Source organism: Chlorocebus sabaeus, chromosome 21 (genome assembly GCF_047675955.1).
Source record: "Chlorocebus sabaeus isolate Y175 chromosome 21, mChlSab1.0.hap1, whole genome shotgun sequence".
Classification (NCBI taxonomy): Eukaryota; Metazoa; Chordata; class Mammalia; order Primates; family Cercopithecidae; genus Chlorocebus; species Chlorocebus sabaeus.
Genome location: NC_132924.1, coordinates 78278171 through 78300310, shown reverse-complemented (window position 1 = coordinate 78300310; position 22140 = coordinate 78278171). Strand labels below are relative to the sequence as shown.

General features: G+C 39.6%; 1 protein-coding gene across 15 annotated transcripts in view; it reads left to right on the top strand.

The window, feature by feature from the left end:
• SRPK2 (SRSF protein kinase 2) overlaps positions 1-22140 on the top strand; it is a 287057-nt gene that overhangs the window by 151781 nt on the left and 113136 nt on the right. The window lies entirely within an intron of this gene.

The window sequence follows — 22140 nt, the reverse complement described above, 5'->3', positions numbered from 1 at the left end:
GATTACAGGCGTGAGCCACCACGCCCGGCCCTGTATTTTTTTTTAAGGAAATATTGGACAGTATCTTCTTGTTTTACTGCCTTCTGAACAGCCTTGCAAATGTTTCTTTTTATAGCTGTTTTATCCCAACTTCTCTGTGTTCTCATGGACTCAGTGGGGTCTCCAACTACCGTGGTGGTTTTGGTTGGCCTGGAAAAGCCTCCTGACCAGCGGTTGGGACTTGGGCCCACTACCCCTGCCAGCTCTTCAGCCCTCGCGGGTCTTCTTTATGGCAGCTCTTTCCTTCTAGAAGTTCCCACTCAATGTTTGAAGTACCCCCAAGTTCTGAACCTTGGAGGCACACTCATCTCATTAATGGCAGACTTGGGACTTATGCTTAGTTACCTTGGCTGTTTCTCTTCCGTTTTATTGATGGCAGCAGCCAGAATTCTTGGCAAAGGTCTCTGGATTGGACTGGTAAGTTTTATTCGTACCATTTCTCACATGTAAATTTAGATAATCTGCTGAGCTGCAGATACTTATTGTGTTATGGTTTTGAGATAATAACATCTTTGTGACTGAAATTAAACTTTTTTTTTGTCTTGCTGCAAATTCAGTCTGTTATAATTCTCAACTTTCTTCGCAGCCCTAAATTTACCATTCGTTAAGATTGCTTGGCATGTGATTTTTTTTTTTTTTTTTTTTTGAGATGGAGTCTCTCTCTGTCACCCAGACTGGAGTGCAATGGTGCAGTCTTGGCTCAGTACAACCTCTGCCTCCTGGATTCAAGGCATGCACTACCGTGCCCAGCTAATTTGTGTATTTTTAGTAGAGTCGGGGTTTCACCATGTTGGTCAGGCTAGTCTTGCACTCCTGACCTCAGGTGATCTGTCGGCATTGGCCTCCCAGAGTGCTGGGATTACAAATGACTTTAGGATTTTAATTTTAATCTTGCCACCTTTGATCCTATCCCAGGCTCCTCAACTGTGAAGTGTCATCATCTGGATTTAGAGAATTAAGATTAGAATGTAGGCTGGGTGCATTGGCTCACATGGAAATAATCTCTGCACTTTGGGAGGCTGACGGGGAAGGATTGCTTGAAGCCAGGAGTTTAAGACCAGCCTGGGGAACATAGGGATTCCCCGTATCTGCCCAGATTTTAAAAAAAAAGGAAATGTAGGTGGGCATGGTAGTGGGCCTGGAGTCCCAGCTACTCTGGAGGCTGAGGTGAGAGGATCACTTGAGCCCAGGAGTTGGAATCTACAGTGAGTTAGGATGGTGCCAGTGCCCCCCAGCCTGAGTGACAGAGCAAGACCGTGTCTCTAAAAAGGAAGAAGAATAATAAAAAAAGATTAGAATGTTAAGATATCCAGGCTTTTTGAGCCTTACCTTCTACCAGAATTAATAAAATACAGAAGTAGATTTATATTTGAAATGCTGCTTCTGTGATAAGCTTTAGGCTTTTGTAGCTTTCCATTCCTCATGTCCAGTTGATAACTGCAGTCAAGCCAGAGGTCATTCTAAGGATTGGAGAGCTGGCTTGCCTCAAGACTCAGTGGTGAGCATGGTTCAGTGTCTCTTTTGGATCAATCTGGGCCCTCTCTTGAATGTAGATGAGGTAAAAACAGGTGATTCATTTCAGGTTGGCAAGAATAAACTCTAGATTGTTTTTGTCGCTTGTTTCAGATTAGACGTGTGCGTGCACACCTGCCTCTGAGTAGGTCCTTGTGTGTATTGCAGAACCTAATAATGACCACTTGCTTTACTTACTGTCGAGTTTTATCTGCTCTTGCCTGTACATTTCCAGCTGCTGCTTTTTTTTTTTTTTTTTTTTTTTGAGATGGAGCCTCACCCTTTCGCCAGACTGGAGTACGGTGGGGTGATCTTGGCTCACTGCAAGCTCTGCCTCGCAAGTTCAAGCGATTCTCCTGCCTCAGCCTCCTGAGTAGCTGGGAATACAGGCGTGCACCATCACCCCCGGGTAACTTTTGTGTTTTTAGTAGAGATGGGTTTCACCATGTTGGCCATGCTGGCCTCGAACTCTTGACCTCAAGCATTCCACCTGCCTCAGCCTCCCAAAGTGCTGGGATTACTGGTGTGAGTCACTGCACCCTGCCAAATTTTCAGCTGCTTTCTCACAAGCAAGCAAAGGAAGAGGGGATGTAGGTTAGATTAGCTCTAAGGTTGAAGGGTCATTTGCTATCTTATTCATTTTATAGGTGAAGTCACAGACTTAGAAATGTTGCCTGCCGTCAACCAGCTGATAATGACATAAGATCAATGGGAATATGTAAACTTTTACTTTAAATATATATTGAATTTGACCTGGTCCTTGGGCTTGTTGGAGTAAGATTATCAGGTAGAATATGACAGACTGTAAAAGTGGCCCCAATGACCTTTTCTTGGTGGGAAGATTTCCTCCTACTTTTCTTCAGCGTTTATGATCGTCTATAGGGGTGGTAGGGGGAGTAGCTGATACTAATACCAATCCATGAGAAGATGTCTGGTGATTTTGCTGGGAGAGGTGATATGGAGTGTGTGAAGGGAGAAAGATGAGAGTTGCAGTGGTAACGAAGTATCACGTCTGACTCGATCTTCCTGCACAGAATCATGGTTTACTGTAAAGGAAGAGATGGTCACGTGATGATAGATTTGTAGATTGTTAGAGCTGAAAGCAGCAAATATATTGGAAAGAATATATGGACTTTGGAGCCAGGGACCGGAAGCTAAATTCTGGCAAGTTGCCTAACCTCATTGTGCTAGTTTTCCTAATTTTTATAATGAAGATGATAATGCTCACCTCACACAGGGTTGTGAGGATTTAAGGGGACAGTGCATATAAAGTAGATACTGAAGAGGGGTGGATGGTATGAGGGACAACTTGATTTAGAGGAATGATCACATGCTTTGGAGTCAGGCAGGATTTTCATATCAACTTGGTCACTAATGTTTACCTAGGGCAAATAGGTAACCTTCTCCGGAGTCCAGTTTCTCTATAATGCATACACATTTTGAGCTTTAACTGAAATAATGTACATAACTGTTTAGCACAAGATACCTATTCAATAAGTGGTCTAGGAGCTGGCGGATGCTTTAAAGAAGGAACATCTAAATTTAGCTTTATAGTCCTGTTATATACCTCAATATGTCACCATCTAATTTTGGCATCAAAATTAGAGTTCCTTAGAAACAAAATTTTAAAAGTTTACATCCTTTTCTTACCATGCAGCCCCTTTTAAAGCTAATTTATTTTACTTTCTGACACCATTTCTGTGCTTTCACTTAAGAGTTCTTACATCTTTTTGCTTTCAGTCTCTTCCTTTCAATTTCGTAAAAATGATACTGGAACATTCTTTAAAAAGCAGGCAAATGAAGTCAGAATAATAACAATAAAACATTGCAGACTGTGAACTAGCATGGTACCGACAAAGATTACTTTAATTAATCACCTTAAGCACTTTGGTAAATATTTGGTAGATAGTTATTTCAGTATATACTGGACAAATATTTTATTTGTGGAAACTGAAGGCCCGTAATAAATTGAATATATTTAGTATGTAACATAACAGAAAAAAATTGATGGTAAAAGTTGCCATTTCAAAGTGCAATTCTTTCTCATCGCGTGTAAATTTTCCCATTTTTAGAGTCTAGTGAGGTTCAAAGTTTGGTGTCACTTCTCCTTGTACTTTCTGAAACTACAATTTATGGTTAGGCTTTAAAATTAAAAAACATTTTTTTCCTTTTTCTTCTCCTCCTCCACTGCTCCCTAATTTCTGTCCAGGAAGGGTTTATATGTAGAAAACATAATAAATCACATGATTTCTATACCTTTTCTACATTCTTAGGACTCAGTTTAAAGAATTGTTTTAATGTATGTTCATTCCATACTTCCTCCACATAGAACGATTATTTCACCATTGCTCCATTAAAGGATAAAAATAAATTTTATTTTTGACCATGCTATGGTTTGAATATGTTCCTCTAAAATTCATATATTGAATTCCTAACCCCCAATGTGATGGTATTAGGAGGTGGGGCTTTTGGGAGAGACAATTAGATCACCAATGCATAGCTCTCATGAGTGGGATGAATACCCTTATAAAGAGGACTGAGAAAGGCCCGTTGCCCCTTCCACCATGAGGACACAGCTAGAAGGCCCCACTGGTGAGCTAGCAAACCAGCCCTCACCAGAATCAACCTGTCGGCACATTGATCTTGGACTTCCAGCCACCAGAACTGTGAGAAATAAATTTCTGTTGTTTATAAGTCACTCTGTCTATGGCATTATGTTATAGCAACCTAAACAGATTAAGACCTTTTATATTGTGCCCAGTGTATTTGATCCAGAAGTTATTCTACTGTAAATAGAATTTGATCAGTGGAGATAGGGAATTTCCGCAGGATGCATCTTCAAAATAGAGTATTTTGAGAAAAGAAGTAAGAAAATAGCCGTAGGTAAGTAGTTACTGAGAAAGGCAGGAAGCCAAATCTGACACTGCTGTGAAGATCCTAGTTTAAAAGGATCAATGTTAAGCTCAGAGAATTGGCTTTCTTATTCTTATCAACCATGTATCACTATATTTGAATCTAGGCTTGGATTTTCAATACTTTAGTGGGGTTTCTGTTTTTGCTTTATATTGTGGAGTATTATTTTTAAATCAGACTCCATCTAAACAGATTTTGTTAATTATGGCTTCATTTTTTGTTCTCATCCCAGAACATCTTGTCAGCTCCTAGGAGTACGTTTGAAACAATATATTTTGATGTTCAGGCTGTTTCCCTGCTTCCGGCGTTTGTAAGGGCTCTGACCCACTTACAGGAGGAGAAAACAAAGGTGTATTATTTTGGTTGAGAAGGACTAGATGTAACTGCCTCAGTGATACCTTGATAATTTAGGAAAAACGTCCTTTGTTCTCTCTCTTTGAGTGACCTATGCAAAGATAAATTGTAATGAAATTTTTTTCTGACTTAATAGGAAGGAAGGAATGCTATCTATAGTCTGTGCTTTCTGATGTTAAATTGTAGCTTCTGTTTGAGAAGTTTTTCATAAAAATTTTAGGTTACTTATAACATAGGAAGGTTTATCTTTTTGTTGCCCTTTTTAACAACTTATTAAATTGTGCTTTATAGGAAGAATGTATAATTTATACCTTCTGATAAATGGGACTATTTCTAAAGTAGGATTTCCTAATCAGGAGGCTGGACTGTTCAGATATGTAGGGCAGTTGTACACTCTGGTTTGCCAGGGATGGCTGTGATTTCTATGTGTTTTCTTGGCTTGCTTATTAGAAGTGGAATGAAGCCCCTTCATTCTTAGAAGTGTATTGAATGATAACTTTACCTGGCTGCCCCGGCTTAATGACTACGTAGACCTCAAGTTTGCTTACTGCCTTCGTGCTTTGTTCTCTTGTCAAGATGTTCATTTTGGAAGAAAGCTTAGAAGGGTGTGCTCCAGAATGGTCGTGGTTATTTCAGTCTAGGTGGTGGGGTTATAAATGATGTTACTTTCTTCATTGTGCTCATTTCTAATTTCCTACTGAATGTAATGATTTTGTTATTAAAGTCAAAACACAGAACAACAAATTATCAGAAATTATTTAATTTTAACAAAAATCAAATCATGACTGTGTAATGATGAAGCTTGTCATTCAGGCTTCTGGATTCCAATAATATAAACTGACTGGCTATGTTATTTCTAGTTACAGTGATTGAAGTAGGTTGTGTAATGAAAGAGTAGGCAGTGGGAGAGGCAGCAGCTGTGGGCACACCACTGGATAAGCCTCTGGACCATGGTGCTAGATGTGTCTTGCCACTGAATCTGAGTCCTTCCAGTGAATTTCCCCTGTAGTTTTGCTGCTTGTGACCTCGAGACTTCTTCGGAGAGTCACCACCAGTGGGCATGTTAACAAACTTGAGCCTAGGCCATGGGCCTTTGCCTTGGCTGCCTGGGAGTAAGGACAGGCAGTACCTCCTGAGGCTCCTGGAGTGGGAAGCAGTGCTTTATGCTGACTCCTGTCCAAACTTTTCTCAGCAACTTTTCTCACCCAAGGGTTGATGATGATGATGATGATGATGATGATGATGATGATGGTTTTGTTACCTTGACTATTGATCAGTTAGGACTTTGAGGCAAGTATCACCTTTCAGGGTCCATCTGCCTTGAAGTGAAAAATGATTAATTTTGCAGCTACTTGTTTATCCAAGTGATGCTGCTTTGCTGTTGTTTACCCTGCATGATTCAACCTTTACTTAGAAGCTTTTTGTCATTTGTCTGGTTGGGGGAGTATAGAATAGTTATTTTGACAGGGGAGCTGATTTAGATATATGCCTTGCCTTTAACTCTAGGTTATTTTGCTCATGAGTTGTGTCAAACTTATTAATACTGTAGCTTTTTCAGTGCTATAATTGTCAGACTCTACTGCTGCTTTTATTGCCTGTTTATAAACATTTAAATGTTTTCCCCTAAATCAGTCTTAAGACTTAAATGTTTATAATGCACCTATAACCAAACAGGAAAAATAGAAATATCTTGAGTTAATTGCTCTGGATGGTGCTTTCTTACGTTCTTCATGTTTGGCTTGCAGCTTTACCACAGCACTCGGATGTCTCATGTCTGGTTGTAGACCCTATCCCCATTCAGTCTTTGTGATAACTCTGCTTATCTGTGAAGGTATTCAAATTTTAAAGTATGTATCATGGTCACAACAAAAGCTTTGTGGCCTCTTCTAAGTTTATTTTTTCATTTTTCTAGTTAGAAGTTGAATTTGAGATTTAAGTAGTATTTAGAGTTCCTTTTAGAGATGAAAACTCTCTGGGCCCCAGAAGAATGATCAGTTTAGACTGTTCGCTCCTCCGAGCTTTGAGTTGTTCTAGTGAGGAAGATTTGTTTGATGAACAAGAATATTTGCACATTCTTCTCCTAGGAATTAGAACGTGTCATTGAGCCAAGTAAAGGTGTAATGTGCTTTTCAGAATGTACTGAGAAGATTGCATAATTTAGTGAATCTTTTATTAGTAGACTTGCAGTGGGGAGTAGAAATATGCAGGATGTTATGACAAATAATAATGGTTAGATTTTCTATTCTAATTTTTCCTTTAATTTTTCAAATTAAAAAATCATCTGGCAGCCTACAGAAATGGTATTTAGAACATCACACCTTTCCAGACAGGGTTTGGTCAGAAGCTAAGTTTGTGGGATTTTGAGAGGTGTTGCATTTGCTGCTGCTACAGTGTCTTGGGTTTCTAGTCATCTGTCAGGAAGCTAGTTATGTATGGCTTTCTGGCCTCTGGCCACTCTCCAGGCCCAGTGCCCATCTTTACACAAACTTGACTTCCTAGTATCACCAACTATAATTTAAATCCTTAAGCTAATGTCTGTTGCTCTGGAGATGCTATGTCATATTCTGCATCTCTCAGCACTGTATGAAACAGTGTTCCCAAACTAGTCTTTTGATTCTATCTCTGTATTTGTGGAGGTGGTTCATTGTGTCTTTTCAATTATTTAGTTTTTTAATAAAAATCTTGAGACACTTTTTCTTGATTACTTAAATTTGGCATTTCATACCCGGTACCCATGGACTCTTGTCTTTGCTTCTGTTGTTGGTTAGGGTATACTGGTGTGCTCTTGTCTTCTCTCTGGCAAGTGAACTACAGGTCGTTGTTATAAGTAGTATCATTGAGGAGAATGGTGTTTGTTTTATGTGTCAAAAATTGCTGAATTTCTCATCTTGGACCTGTCATTTACTAGGTGTGTTATCTCCTGTATTGTCCTGAAATCTATTTCCTCATCTGTAAAATGGGAATAGAACCTGTTTTCCCCCTTCACAGTACCATTACATCAGAAGCGATAATACTGTATGTCAATGAATCTGCTGCCTGTAAATGATAATTTGTGCCATTATTTTATGCACCACCAAGAAAGAAAAATCCCTGCTAATTAAACTATGATACACTGTTGATGGGAAGATGCACTCTGTTGTCAGAAATTGTGAATGTGAAAAAATACATATTAGAATAAATGAAATATGTTATGTGAAAACACTACTGTCCATAATGTTGTCAGTGATATTTTAAAAACCACAAATCCTATAATGTCATTTCCCTGTCTTAAACTCCTGAAAGATAAAATTAACCCTTCATATGATGAACAATGTCTAGCATAATCTAGATCAGAGTGTGGCATCTGCAGCACCCGAGTACTTGTTAGGAATGCATCTTTTCAGACCCTACTCCATTCCTATGGAATCAGAAACGCAAGGATGGAACCCAGAAACTGTACTGTAACAAGGTCTTGTGGAGACTCTGACGTATACCTAAGTTTGAGAACCACAGATCTGAGTCAGATCTGTTTCAAGTTTCTTTTCTTTTTGCTCTTCCTCTAATGTACCTATAGATGTTAGTATAGAAGTACTGCTAGAGTATAAATGAATTCCCTTCTCTGCAAGAAATTATCCCCTGGACAATAGCGCTGTGCAACATCTCTCATATTAGAGGGAACTATCTCAATGCCTTTGTTGTGAATAACCAAGAATTCTTTGTGATGACATAAATGGAAATGGTTTCAATCTTTGTTAGTTTTAGGTAATTTCACTAGTAGAGTTCACTAGTAGAAATAGTTTTTTTAAAAGGCATTTTAACACCTGTTATTTTTTTCTCACAGTTTCAAATGTTGAATGTTTCTCATGCCTTTTATAGATCATATAAAAAAGCAAAACAATAAGTGATTGTGATATATAGAGGATATATTTGTATGTGTATAAAACCAAATGGAAAAGCTAACATGAACGAGAATCAGTAGTTATTTTTGACCTGGGGAACACTTCCTTTGGCAATACCACACATATTTAAAATGCATGCGCGCACACACACACACACACACGCACACACACAATCTCAGACAACATAGAAGGGAAAATGCTGCATTACAGAAAACTGACTTTAGACTAAAGAAATGACTTTACTGATGAGTACAATGATGATAAAGGTGCATGTGATAAAGCATTTGAAGTAAACTTGCTTTGTGACAATGGGAAAAACAGTTTTTCCAAATATTATATAACATGAATTTAAATACGTACATACTTGAATTAAACATTAAATATTATAAGCAAACATTTGACTATTCCTACAAGTTTGCAAAATTTTGGTGGGAGCAATTGCCAAATAATATTTGTAGTTTCCAGAAAATTACATTACCCTGTCTGCCTCAAATGGTCTCCCACATGGGTATCTAATCTTTTGGCTTCCCTGGGCCACATTGGAAGAAGAAGAATTGGCTTCGGCCGCACATAAAATACACTAACACTAACGACAGCCGATGAGCTTTAAAAATTGCAAAAATTATTCATGTTTTAGAAAAGTTTGTGAATTTGTGTTGGGCCTCATTCAAAGCTGTCTTGGGCTGCATGCGGCCTGGTGGACAGGCTTGGTCTAATAACTCTTTCTTCTTGTGGAATTTGTGTGTTCTTTGAAACTCTGTTTCCATCATCTCTATGTCTATGATGCCCTCTTTTCTTACCCAACCTGAACCTTTTTTTTCCCTGCCTCATACGTGATGTGGTGAATCTTGTATCAGCACACCTATCTTCGTTGCTTTGGTGCTTTTCTGCTTGCTGATTTTCTTCTTCTAATGTGTAAGTTATTTTAAGGCTGCCTTTCCAATGCAATACATAGCTAAGTGGTTAAGAGCATGGGCTTTGTAGACAGTCTCTGCTTGAAGGATGATTTAGTCACTATTTAGTTTTATACCATTGGGTAAGTTACTTAATCTTTCTCAGTCTCTGGAAATTGATAATAGTTTGTTTGCTGCATTATTTTACGGGTTAAAGTGGCGCATAGTAAGCATCAGTATAGCCTGTTATTAAATTTTGTCTTCATGGTATGTAGCACATTGTAGGGATCCAGGAAATATTTCTTAAATGAGGTAGTAGAAGTTTCTCTTTCTCTAACCGTCTGTGGGTAGATTGAAAGTCAATAGCAATCCAGTGATGAAATATTAGTATACATTTCAAAAATCGTATTTACTAATTAATATATTTGCATTGTTTTAAACAGTATTTAATTCTGTCCCTTTGTTTAAAACAAACACCCACAATCTCATCTTCCAGTGGCAACTACTAGTATAAATATTTGCAGTCTTTTTCTTATCTACTTTTTCTTTTTACATAACTGAAATTACAAAAATAATCAGTCTCATTTACCTTATTATATCTGGTGTAGCAAAAGTGTTCTTAATGTGAATCTGTTTAAAACAGGGGCCTAAATTTTGTATAAGTCATAAAAAATTTAATTGGACCTTATTTTAATAACAACAGATACTAATTATTTAAATGCAATTAATTTTAATATTTAACAAAATTTATCACTTTTGCATCTGTTGAGTTAATTTATAGAATGAACAAAGAATTGACCCAAATATTGTTTCTCTTGTAATAGTTGCCCAAAAAATGTGATTTTTTTTTTTTACTTCTTATTTTATTTTTATTTTCCTTTTTTTTTTTTTTTTTTGAGATGGAGTCTTGCCTTTTTGCCCATGTTGCTGGAGTGTATTGGCTCACTGCAACCTCTGACTCCCAAGTTCAAGCAATTCTCCTGCTTCAGTCTCCCAAGTAGTTGGGATTACAGGTGCGCACCACCACGCTTGGCTAATTTTTTTTCTTTGTATTTTTAGTAGAGACTGGGTTTCACTATGTTGGCCAGGCTGGTTTGAACTCCTGACCTAAAGTGATCCACTGGCTTTAGCCTACCAAAGTGCTGGGGATTACAGGTGTGAGCGACTGCACCCAGCCCATATTTTATTTTTACAGGAATTATAAAGAGGGCCTTATTTTGTAAAAGTAGTTGAGATCTTCACCTCTTTTCCAGCAATCTCTTCTAATTCTCTCATATGCAAGTTTTCCATTAAAGAACCTGTCAGTCCATTTCTTTGTTGATCTTGTCTTCTACAGTTGTTAGTTGGTCTGTTAGGTTCTTACTTGCCAGTACCCTTGGCTGTTACTAAGGTCACAAGGCTTTTATTACTACCATGAAGTCTTGCATATTTTGTAAGGTTTTCAGGTTTATTGAATTGTATCTGCATTCTCTTGTCAACTGCTTAGTTTCAGATGCAATTAGGTGTGTTCAGGGTTGCGTGACTATAGACAGCTGCTCAGTTTCTGTCAAAGAGTATTAATTGACCTGTGCTTTCATTAAACTCCCTCCCTCCCTCCGTTTCTCGTATCTCATTTCGTTCGTTTCTCATTTCGTTTCTTTCCCTCCCTCTCTCCCTTTGCCCAGACTGGAGTGCAGTGGTGTTATCTCAGCTCACTGAAACCTCCGCCTCCTAGGTTCAGTGATCAGGTGATTCTCCTGCCTCCACCTCTTGAATAGCTGGGATTACAGGCACCTACCACCACACCTGGCTAATTTTTGTATTTTTAGTAGAGATGAGGTTTCACCATGTTGGCCAGGATGATCTCGATGTCTTGACCTCGTGATCTGCCTGCCTCAGCCTCCCGAAGTGTTGGGATTACAGGTGTGAGCCACTGTACCTGGCCAGTTCCTTTTTTTTTTTTTTTTTTAATTGTTGTTTTTTTTTTTTAATGGGGAGAGGTATTTGAAAAGGGTCTGATTTTATTAATGGTTATTTCGTATGTGAATATTTCTGTTACTTTTTTTTTTTTTCCGTTTTGCAGCCTTTTCACTTTAGAGACTTAGATTACAAGTGTTTGAATAATGACAGTCTCCTAAGTACGAATTTTTATTGCCATTTTTGTTTTACGTTTGTACTGAAAAACTCTTTGCAAACTTGATCTTTTTTTTTTTTTTTTGAGACAGAGTTTCACTCTTGTTGCCCAGGCTAGAGTGCAGTGGCACTGTGAGCCACTGCACCCAGCCTGCAAACTTGATCTTAAAAATAAATTTTAGTCTGGGTGCGGTGGATCATGCCTTGAACTCTTTAAGCAATGGGATTATATAGGCAAGAGGATTGCTTAAACCCAGGAGTTCGAAACCAGCCTAGGCAACATAGCAAGACCCCATCTCTACAAAAGGTAAAATTTCCTGGGTATGGTGGCAAGTGCCTATGGTTCCAGCTACTCAAAAGGCTGAGGTGGGAGGATTGCTAGAGCCCTGGAGTTCAAGGTTACAGTGAGTTACGATCACAACACTGCACTCCAGACTGGGTGACAGAGTGAGACCCTGTTACCAAAAGAGTGAAACGATGACCTACAGAGTTGGAGAAAGTATTTACAAAAGAGGTATCTGACAAAAGTTTAGTATCCAGCATCTATAAAGAACTTGAACAGATTTGTAAGAGGAAAAACAGTACCCTTAAAAAGTGGGCAAAGGGCATAGGCACTTTTCAAAAGAAGACATACATGGGGCCAATAAGCATATGAAAAAAAGTTCAATATCTCAGATCATTAGAGAAATGTAAATCAAAACCACAGTGAGGTATTATCTCACATCAGTTATAATGGCTATGGTTAAAAAGTCAAAAAATAACAGACGCTGGCGAGATTGCAGAGAAAAGGGAACACTTATACACTGTTGGTGGGAGCGTGAATGTGTTCAACCAGTGTGGAAAGCAGTATGGTGATTTCTGAAAGAGCTAAGAACAGAACTACCATTCAACTCAGCAATCTTATTACTGGATATATACCTAGAGGAATATAAGTAATTCTACCATGAAGACACATGCACGTGAATGTTCATTGCAGCACTGTTCACAATAGCAAAGACATGGAATCAATTTAAATGCCCATCAGTGACCAATTGGATAAAGAAAATGCATCAGTATACAGCCATAAAAAAGAAGAGATCATGTATTTTGTGGGAACATGGATAGACCTGGAGGCTATACCCTCAGCAAAAGAATGCAGGAGCAGAAAACCAAATACCACATGAGTTCTCATTTATAAGGGGTAACTAAGTGATAAGAACTCATCAAATCAACACAAAGAAGGAAACAACAGACACTGGGGTCTACTTGATGAGGGAGGGTGAAAATAGGGAGAGGAGCAGAAGAAGTAACTATGCTTACTACCTGGGTGATGAAATAATCTGTACAACAAACCTTTGTGACACAAGCTTACCTGTATAACAAACATGCACATGTACCCCTGAACCTAAAAGTTAAAATAAGAAACACATTTTGTTTGTAATAAATTCAAGATTATTTCTTTTATAGTATCAACAATATGTTGGCTGCCATAAACAATGATTTTTGATAATAGTTGTATACTTTTTTTAAACTGGAAAATGGTTTTTTTCTAGAAATAAATTCCTAAGATAGAATCATACGATATGACAGAGATCATATAAATTCCTAAGACAAGAATCACAAGATTTTCATGCATATTTCCCAGTTATTTTAATAACTGACGTTTGTCAACATGTGAGTGTCCATTTCAGCATTCCTTTATCTGTGTATATGACTATTTTTAAAAACTGGAACAAATGTGAAAGGTGAAGCAAGGGCACCTCATTGGTATACATGTCCTTTATAGGAAAAGAAATCTGGTCTCTGGGTAAATCTTTTTAGCTTCCTGTCTTTCTTCCTTCATCATGCTTAAGTGTCCTGGAGTAATTTTCGTAAAGCACATGGATGGTTTTGCCATCTCCCTATTTCTCATCTACTGCTTGCTTACTTTTCTGCCGATGTGAGAGCCTGGTGGTTATGGTCTCCAGTGTTGGTGTTCACTACCTTTGCAGCTGCATTGGTTGTATCCAACATATGCCCTGCTGCTGCCCATCTGGTGGGGTGCAGCTGTTTGTTGGCCCTTTGTTCTCGTTACTGCTACCTCTACTTGAAATGCTCCACTCTCCAGCTCTGTCAAAGTCTTCCACATCCTCCATATTCATCTTAGGTATCATTCTCATTTGAACCTTTCTGTTGTATTAAAGAACTCTGTGGTTTTGGGCCCTCTTATCCTCAGGCATTCTTGCTTTGCTCAGGCTGAGCATCACAGTGTTCAGCTGACAGATCTTGATAATTCCTGCCTTAGCATTTTAAGGATAGAAGAGACACTGATTCTCCTTTTACAAAATGTCTTCCCCACTGCTGGCTAAAATCTACCTATATGTCACATCCAGTTCAATCCCACGTCTTCTTGAAACCTTCCTGTGTGATTAAGTCCTCCTCATTTCCATCAGAACCACTTAGTACTTAAAATAAAAACTGTCGTGCAGTTTTTGCCTTGACTCTTGGACTAGATCCCTGGGACAGCGACTCAGCTTCGCTGTTGAGTTTATCCCACCCCCATCCCCTCCGCCCACTGCCTCTGGCTGAATACAGCAGTGCAAGTTCTTACTTGAAAGTATATTGAGATCTTTTTGCTCTGTATATGATTGTTTGCTATTTCTCAGCTCTTAAACTCAGTTCTCTACAGTAGTATAGTCTAACCAAGACTTATTCCTACTCTATGATAGTCCTGTAACCTGACTCTAGAATTTTATTCCTGTGCTCCCCCTTCATCTGTTGGGGGCACTGTGGAAGGAGAGGGAGAGATACCTCCTCCATAGCTAAGATCAAAGCTACATATTTGATATAATAAAGATGACCTATTTAGATGTCTAGATTTTTTATGTTAGCACAAAAAGAATGGTCTTTTTTTTTTTTTTTTTTAGTCGGAGTCTCACTCTGTCACCCAGGCTTGAGTGCAGTTGTGTGATCTTGGCTCACTGCAAGCTCCACCTCCTGGGTTCACGCCATTCTGCTGCTTCAGCCTCCTAAGTAGCTGGGACTACAGGCTCCCACCACCACGCCCGGCTAGTTTTTTGTATTTTGAGTAGAGATGGGGTTTCACCGTGTTAGCCAGGATGGTCTCAATCTTCTGACCTCGTGATCCGCTGGCCTCAGCTTTCCAAAGTGCTGGGATTACAGGCGTGAGCCACTGCGCCCGGCCAAAGGATGGTCGTTTTAAAGCAACAAGTGTCCCTTCAAAATTTTGGGTGGTTTTATGTGCTTTGTCTGTTGAGCTGAACTCACTGCTATTTCCAGAACTCAAATTGCTGGGTCTCTTGGGCCAGCCTTTTTTAAACAGCTAGCTGTTGGTGTTTGTACCATTTTCATTCCAGCCTCAATTTCATGGTGAAGAAGTAGCACAGAGACCACTACTTCTGTGACTAGTAGTTATGATGCAGGGCTTTTCTTGGCCTCTTCACTGGACTTGTAACAGGGGCGCCCTGTCTACCCAGCCTGCCATGCTCAACCGCTTGCAGGAGGGAGCATGTGAGTGAGCGTGTGCAGGATCCGGCTGGCAGCTCCAGGCGCCGACACAGGAACAAGCCCTCAAAGCGCCCTCCTGAGGGTGCCTGGAACTCTGAAGCTCCAGAGTGGGTGTTACGGTGTTCTTTTAGTTCCGCTCTCTGCAGACAGCAGTGTGTTAGCAGCTCATTTCGCCCCTTGTGGCGCCACCTGGCCGAGGGTGCCCGTGACCCAGAGGCCCGAGAGAGGGTGTTACACAGCTCTCTTAGTTCTGCTGTCTGTGGACGGTGGTGTGTTAGCAGCTCAGGTGGCCCCTTGCCTCGTTGTGTGGGGCGGCCGCCCTCCGCGGTGAGGGCAAAGGGCCGGTGTGACAGCCTTTTTGGGTACCCGCACTTGGTGGGTCCCAAGCCCTTAATCCAGCGTCCAAGAAGAATGAGGTCGTACGGATAGTTGAAGGGCGATGAATGTTGAGAATTTTACTGAGTGATGAAAATGGTGCTCAGTGAAGAGGGGAGTTGGAGAGGGAATGGGAAAGGCACGCTGTCTTCCCTGAAGTAAAGTCGTCTCTCCCCTCAGGTCTGGCCGTCTCTCCCTCTATCGACTGAGTCTGGGGTCTTTATAGGCACAGGATGGGGGTGGGGGTAGGCCTAGGCAGTTTTGGAAAAAGCAATATTCTGCTGGTAAAAAGGCATTCAGAAAGAACCAATCAGGGAGAGCAAACAGGAATAGAAGTTCTCACTTTGGAGTGTGGGTTTCGGGCTGTCCTTTTTTTTTGGCTTGAAGGTGGGGTTTTGCTGCGTATCTACCCCTTTCTGCCTAGGGGTTTGGCTGCCTCCTGTCACTGTCAGTTATAGTTAATATTAGCAGAAACTGAAATGTTTCCATATGGAAAAATGATATGACAGTGCATATCGGTTTGACTCCAATTTTTTTTTTTTTTTTTTTTTTTGGGAAACGGAGTCTCGCTTTGTCACCCAGGCTGGAGTGCAGTAGCCTGATCTTGGCTCACTGCAAGCTCCGCCTCCTGGGTTCACGCCGTTCTCCTGCCTCAGCCTCCCCAGTAGCTGGGACTACAGACGCTCGCCACCACGCCCAGCTAATTCTTGTATTTTTAGTAGAGACGGGGTTTCACCTTGTTAGCCAGGATAGTCTCCTGACCTTGACCTTGTGATCCGCCCGCCTCAGCCTCCCAAAGTGCTGGGATTATAGGCGTGAGGCACTGCGCCCAGCTCCAAATTTTTTTTTAAAGGTGTTTTGGCATAATCTTTCTACATCCTTACATTAGGCCCATTACGATATGTCGAAAGAACTTTTTATTTCATCTTTCAAGTTTGTGTTAGTATCCAGAAATTGGAATTTCAGCAATTTCTCTTTAAAACAACATCTTTTATGAAATGTAATTTCAGAAAGTTGAGTTGATGTGCTTTCTTCATAAAGCTTCACATGGAAATTTTGTAAACGATATTTGAAGGATCTAAATTTAGCCACTGTACTATTCTAGTGACAGCCTGTTAATTTTCCAGGTATACTGAGATTTTTCCATTCTTTGTATCACTTTTTTCATGTGAAATTAGGAGATTGGGCTGGTTGCCATGACCCACATCTCTAATCCCAGCACTTTGGGAGGCTGAGGCAGAAGGATGACTTGAGCTCAAGAGGTGAAGGTTGTTGGCAGTGAGCCAAGGTTGCATCACTGCAATCCAGCCTGGGCAACAGAGTGAGACCCCATCTCAGAAAAAAAAGAAATTAGGATATTGGTTTTCACCATTTATATTTCTGTTATTAAAACCCTCCTTTTCTAAATGGTAGACTAGAAATAATAAATTGGATTACTGACTCCATTATTTGAAGTCTTGTCCTTGTCAGTTACTTTTTTTTTTTTTTCTGAATGATACTCTGTTTTGTGGATATACTACATTTGGTTTATCTGTTGATCGGCTGATAAACATTTGAATTATTTTTACTCTCTGGATGTTCTGAATGTTGTGAGTGAACATTCAGAAGTACATGTTTTTGAGTGAATATATGTTTTTGTATCTACTGGATAAATACCTAGAAGTGAGATTGCTAGGTCATATGATAACTCATATGTTTGAAATTTTGTAGAACTACCAGAATGTTTTACAAAACAGCAGAGTCGTTTTACATTCCTACCTGCAATGTAAGAGTTTTTTAATTTCTTAGGATCCTCACCAACACTTGTAGTTATCCTACTGGATGTGAAGTGGTATTTCATTGTAGTTTTGATTTGCATTTCTCTGATGGCTAATGATGTTGAGGCATCTTGTCATGTGCTTTTTGGCTACTTCTATGTCTTTTTTGGAGGAACATCTGTTCTGATCCTTAGCTTGTTTTTAAATTGTGTCTTTTCGTAAAGACATGAGAATGATGCAATGGACTTTGGGGACTTAGAGGAAGAGTGGAAAGGGGACAAGGGATAAAAGATAACATATATGGTGCAACATAACTGCTTGGGTGATGGGTGCATTAGGATCTCACAGATCACCACTAATGAACTTATCATGTAACCATATACCACCTGTACCCCAATAACTTATGGACTTTTTTAAAAAAATTTTTTGTCTTTTTTATTACTTAGTTAAGAGTTCTTTGCTTTGTTATTTGGTTTGAGAATTAACTTTTAGGGAGAGAAGGACCAAGCAGTGGTTTATGGTCCCCATTCTCTCTGCTAAAATGTTTCTAGTAATCTAGTGACACACAAGCTCTAGAGGGTGCCAGCAATGAGAAATGATTTGGTGCTGAGCAGATGAAAGAAATCACTGCTCTCTCTCTCTTTACTTGGAATTTTTGGAGACAGAGTCTTGCTATGTCACCCAGGCTGGAGTGCAGTGGCGTGATCTCGGCTCGCCGCAACCTCTGCCTCCCAGGTTCAAGCCCAGCTAATTTTTCTCTTTTTAGTAGAGATGGGGTTTCTCCATGTTGGCCATGGCTGGTCTTTAATCCTGGCCTCAAGTGATCCACCTACCTCAGCCTCCCAGGATTACAGGTGTTAGCTACCGTGCCTGGCCAGAAATCTGCACTGTCTTTTACTTATGTCTGAGAGTATATTCTTTTGTATTAACCCTGAACTTGAAAAAAGGCTTTCTTTTAAAGGGGAGGTCTTTGGTATGCGTGGCTTGGATATCTTTTTAAAACACGAGTTTTGGGCTGGGCGCGGTGGCTTATGCCTGTAATCCCAGCACTTTGGGAGGCCGAGGCAGGCGGATCACGAGGTCAAGGAGATGGAGACCATCCTGGCTAACATGGTGAAACCCCGTCTCTACTAAAAATACAAAAAAAATTAGCCGGGCATGGTGGTGGGCGCCCATAGTCCCAGCTACTCAGGATGCTGAGGCAGGAGAATGGCGTGAACCCGGGAGGCAGAGCTTGCAGTGAACTGAGATTGTGCCACTGCGCTCCAGCCTGGGCAACAGAGCGAGACTCTGTCTCAAAAAAAAAAAAAAAAAACAAAAACCCCAACATAAATTTTGGCCCGGTATGGTGGTTCACACCTGTCCAGCACTTTGGGAAGCTGAGGTGGGCAGATCACCTGAGGTCAGGAGTTCCAAGACCAGCCTGGCCAACATGGCGAAACCCCAACTCTACTAAAAATACCAAAATTAGTCAGGTGTGGTGGCGCGTGCCTGTAATCCCAGCTACTCGAGAGGCTGAGGAAGAAGAATTCACTTGAACCCAGGAGGTGGAGATTGCAGTGAGCTGAGTTCATGCCACTGCACTCCAACCTGGGTGACAGAGTGAGTGAGACTCAGTTTAAAAAAAAATGTTCGTTCTTTCTTGAGCACACGTATAGTGTGTTTTTTTTTAAAAAAAAAATCAAGCAAAATGTATCTTCTATTTTATTTTTTGGGAAGTATGTGATCCCTAAATGTTTCATAGACAGATATGATTTTATGTTTATTTTATTGAAAAAATAGATTACTATTTTGACATATTATTAATATATTTTGGACTAGGAACTTTAAGTTCCTAGACTTAACAGAAGTTATTACTTGGTAGTAACAAGCTATATTTTAAAGATAATTTTACAAGCACAGTGTACAACTTTTAAACTCTAAGTAGCATTGTTCAGTAGAACTTTCTGTGATTTTTCTGTCCAGTCTGGTAACCCCCGCATGTGGCTGTTTAGCAATTGAAATGTGACTAGTAAGACTGATGTGCTGAATCTTTCTTTGCTCATTTTTACTTTAAATAGCCACATGTGTCTGGCTACCTTATAGGACAGCATAAGTCTAGAGCCCCAATAACCCACTTTTACTTTTTTTTTTTTTTTAAAGTATAAGTTTAGTTGTAAGACGTTTTATAAGGAAAAGCACAAGATATTTTGGGGAAAAAATTTACTGAATTTATTTACTATTTTTTCTACAGTCTTAAGAATGCTTGTTTTTTAGAAACAGCCTATTAAACTTTATAAATAATTAAAATTATATCTCTCTGTCTGTAATTGCCATGTGAAAAATGACTGGGTAGATTTTCACCAAATTTAGAAGGTTTTGGATGATCTAACTAAAAATATATGAATGTGTCATACTTAAAAGTGGCTTTGTTGGGAGTATGGGGCCATCCTCTGTTGGAGAGACTGGTTAATGATTTCGCAGCTCTGCCATACTTCATTCAGGACATGGAGGGAGCAACCACTGGTTTCATGTATGAGTCATAAATAGGAAGTTACTAAGGCAGATGCTCTGCTGGTTGGCAGCTCACTGCAGCTTGCTCCAGCGTTAGTAGCCATAATGATTCTCCCAATACATATCGAAAGAGGATAGTTGCTAGCCTTAAATAAAATAGATCTTAAGAAGCTATAGCCTTTATAGGCAGAAAAGCAAGGCAGATTTTATTGACCGTGGTTTGTTTTTTTAAGAGAGAGAGATGGGCCAGCATCTCTAAAAAAAGCCTAGGCTGGACTCAAGTGATCTAAAGTTCCTGGGCTCGTGTGATCCTCCCACCTCAGCCTCCCAAGTAGCTGTCACTGCAGTCATGTGCCACTGTGCCTGGCTTACAGTTTTTTGATGGTGGCAGTCTTCTAGGTAAATTTAACTGTTATTAACATGATTAATGAAAGCTCAGCAAGGAAAGGGAAGTCTTTGATTTAATATTTTAACCTCTTTTTTATGTTTGAGCTCATGTATGTTTTAAGATTGGAGCTTTTTATCATGAAAATTTTAACTTTAGCAAACAAATGCACTCATTTTGGGTCAAGGGGAGTGTTTTGTTCACTTTGAATACTAACTAACTGAATGTACTAAATTCATGAAATAAAATAGGAATGAATTTCATGATTGATTTTAACTGACAGTTTGGAGTTTGATTTAGAATTCTAAATGTTCTAAAATGGAAGATGAGGGGAAACTGAAACTTGAGCTGACATTAACCAAAAGATAAATAAGAAATGTATTTACTGGATAATTAAAATTAAAATAATAATAATTATTATTATTAGAGTTTTGCTCTTGTTGCCCAGGCTGGAGTGCAGTTGTGCGGTCTCAGCTCATTGCCACCTCTGGCCTCCCAGGTTCAAGTGATTCTCCTGCCTCAGCCTTCCAGGTAGCTGGGATTACTGACGTGCACCACCATGCCTGGGTAATTTTGTATTTTTATTAGAGACGGAGTTTCTCCATGTTAGCCAGGCTAGTCTTGATCTCCTGACCTCAGGTGATCTGCCCGCCTCGGCCTCCCAAAGTCCTAGGATTACAGGTGTGAGCCATCGCACCCAACTTAAAGTTATTTTTGAGTAACGGTTACAGATTCTGAATTCCTAACGGTAACTCTAACAAAAGTCTTACTGTATGACCTTTATGGAAAAAATTACAAAATATTATTAAAGGGCATAAGATCACTGTTGAATGAATATATATACTCATAAAATATGAATATTTAAAAATATAGAATGGGGCTGCTTAATATGGTACAGATGTCGTTTAAAAATCTATAAATTCAGCCTATGTGTGTAACTCAATCTAAAATAATTAATTGCTGGAACAATTGGTTATCCATATGAAATAAACTAAAACTAGAGCTCTGTTTCAGAATTTAATCAAAAATTTCAGGTGGGGAATATATATCTAAATGTGCATATTTGAAGATATGCATAGCCTGCTCCTTAAGACCCTTGAGCAATATTATTTATATGTTGTTTTGTGTGACTCAAGGCATATACAGATCTGTTCATGCACAACTGAAGTATGTTTCAAGAAATAATACTTTTACCACATGAAGCACACTCAGGTATTTTATACTTTTTTTTTTTTAAAGTGGTGTATTGATTTCATTGCTTTCTGAGTATAGCTTGACAAAAATTAGCTTCAAGAAACTTCTACGTGTGTGCAAGCAGAGAGATGTATGTGGAAATTTTAAACCCTGCAAGTGCTTCATCTCTAGTGGCAGAGGAAAACATGTATGTGGTTAATTAAAATACAAGAGGAACCGCAGGAAGTGCTATAGTTGAGATCTGTGGGGGATGCAGACAATTCACAGGGAGTCAATAAGGTTTGGGTTGATTGTTGAAAGAAGAGTAGAATCTGGCTAAAATAAGAAAAAATGGCTTTTTATAAGGTAGAAGACACAAGGTTGAACTGAGATGGGAGACATTTAATTTTTTGACACTTGGGCCGGGAGGTATGTGAGGGACAAAGTGCAAGGAACAGCCTTCAGCTCGTGTTCTGTCTGGGTTATTAAAATGTGGAAACAGATTCTATGACTTCCGGTCAGCCTATTAGGAACCTCTTTGGAGGCCTTTTCAGGTTTGCTGACATTAGGAAAAGGATCTGGAAGACAGGGACAAAGAATAGTTGCAGTTGAGCTTTTTTCAGCTGAAGAGATGACAGATCTTTTTTGGATTTATTGCCCTTGAGCCCAGTCTGGTCAAATGGAGGTTGTGAGATCTTGTGGTCCCAACATGCCCTTTCTGGACTGGCGGCCCTGGGCTGAGGCCCTGGACTCTATGCACTCAGTCGTCA